At 42.4% G+C, this 2,188-nt stretch overlaps 1 long non-coding RNA gene across 1 annotated transcript; it reads left to right on the top strand.

The window, feature by feature from the left end:
* Positions 1-1,483: 1,483 nt before the first annotated feature.
* On the top strand, positions 1,484-1,951 carry LOC122143562. The gene is made up of 3 exons (XR_006159223.1): positions 1,484-1,567; positions 1,703-1,832; positions 1,935-1,951. It is a non-coding gene; the product is annotated as an uncharacterized LOC122143562 (long non-coding RNA).
* Positions 1,952-2,188: the final 237 nt, after the last annotated feature.

Below are 2,188 nucleotides of genomic sequence, written 5' to 3'. Positions count from 1 at the left end.
TTTAATAAGCCATTCAGGTGCTGGATGCAGTGGGCAAGTCACACTATGCAATCCCAGAAAAGTCTCCCAGATTGTAGTGGTCTGCCGAGAAGAAGCCTGCGAGCTGGGTGTCTGTCCTGAGCAGGTACGATCAACTTCTGTAATTTTGTGGCCTGACCTCTAAACTACCTACCTGTTTTGCATTGTTTATGCAGTGAATGGGTTTTAAAACCAGCTGACTCGACAAAATAAACAAAACTATTAGAAGCCGCACAATTCAGTCTTGGTGAATTCCCCTTTCCAACTTTTAACAAGTGTATTGTTTGTGAGCTCATGTTACTGGGATAAACTAAGGACTACCTTGTGACTTGCATTTGTCTAGTGCCAGCTAATGGGCTGCCATTTGGAAATGGAGGAAATAGTAACCCCCGTTTGGAAAACAGGAAACAAACCATTACATTGCTGCTGCCTTTTCAGGTTTTTTCGGACGCACACACAACCAGACACTGTAGAGATTTGTTGTTGTTTTCCTTATTTAGATAATTAGGCATCTTCTTCGGACGATTCTCTTCAAGAGTACAATAGGGTAATGCGTGCCGTACTACGGACGCTGCGTCCTGGCCAGGATTTCTATATTGCCTAAAAAATATCAAGTTTTGGATTTGTTAAACTGTGCAGACCAATTGTTGTATGACAAAGTACCGTGAGAGCTCTAGAGAGCAGACTGCTTCTTGTGCTTTTGAATTTCTCTCACGGTACTTTGATGTCGCAAACACCGAGAGAAGTATACTCAGTGCTGCTTCTAGTCGAACACTAATATGTACTGCGTGATTGCATCAGCGTTGACCGTTCTCTGTAGATCCCACCTGCTCCACCAGTTCTGCCACAGTCGATTCCGTATAACAATGCCGTTATTGGTCAAACGATGCCATCACCTTCATTTGAGTAAGAAAACAGGAAACCAAAGTCAAAACCTGGATATGTTAGGCAAGTATACAAGTTTTTGTAAATGTGGAAATTCAGAGGACTGCTGATTTGTAGAATTGGGGCTAGTAGGGAATTAATGCCTAAATCTGCCCCTCTTAATTCCGTCATCATACATTTCCCACACAACTCGCAAAAAATGTTTTGTCCTAAATTTTTAGGTTAACAACAATGGCCATCTAACTTTTACTGAGCCCGTTGTCAGGCTACATACCCCTTCTGAATTCTGGAAGAGACATCATTGCTCCTCTCTGGACTCAACTTGACAATCGGCGTGGAGTGAACTATCTCCTGTAGAGAGGAGATAGAAGCAGTGCTGTTCTGGCACTAGTCACTGCAGCTATTGACCGATACTTCCTAACATAACTTTTGTTGCTACATCAGCTTTTGTGGCTACCTGGGATAGTGTGCCATACCAAAATGGTGAAGGGGTAAGATCAAATTGATGTGTATCAGTGAATTAGTGTTGTCCTGTAAAGGTTTTCATGCTTACTCTTGGTATTTTGAAGGAGGTCACGTTCAAGTGGTTTTAGTCTCCAACGTCCATCGGTCTTTCATCCTCATCAACTATGGAGACATTGCAGAGACAGAACAAATGTGGCAGGTGAGTGGTGACAGGTCCTTGTAAACTTTACTGAATGAGCCAAATGACAAGGCATTTACATTCTACTGAAAGGTAGTTACTGTATATCTGGAACAGGTTGAGGACCTAACATTGATTCATTTTTTACTTCTACAGGCTGGTTACAGTACGTTGGACTCTTTGCATTCTTTCACAATTCCAGTGACCAGCGCCCCAGAACTCTCATCCAGCAGCAATATCAATGTGAATGGTGCCCGCTCTTTCCATGTGGATGGCTCACCGAACTGTAAGCCAATGCAACCAGAAGCTCGAAGCTTCACCTGAACCATTTTTGAGCTTGTTTCTTTAGCAGAACCAGAGAGTTCATTCTCACTTATCCTTTTCTTAGTGCCAACAAATTTCTCCAAGCTTCTGGGGCTGGAGACAGAGTGAACTCCCCCCCTGTTGAGGATGGTAAGCTCCGATGTCATTTTCTTTTGCAGCAGCCTTTCAAATACTTTGGACTTATTACATACAATCAGATCTTCGTGTATTTACTTATTTCCCACACCACTGAAGCTGCAAGTTATTTTGCAAACCCCTCATTTTTTGGGAAATTTTCTTTAAAAAACTCACATTGGCGTAACTGTGGTCTTTAATTTT

Source organism: Cyprinus carpio, unplaced genomic scaffold (genome assembly GCF_018340385.1).
Source record: "Cyprinus carpio isolate SPL01 unplaced genomic scaffold, ASM1834038v1 S000006381, whole genome shotgun sequence".
Classification (NCBI taxonomy): Eukaryota; Metazoa; Chordata; class Actinopteri; order Cypriniformes; family Cyprinidae; genus Cyprinus; species Cyprinus carpio.
The sequence above is the reverse complement of the archived record's forward strand: the minus strand, read 5'-3'. Positions and strand labels throughout refer to the sequence as shown.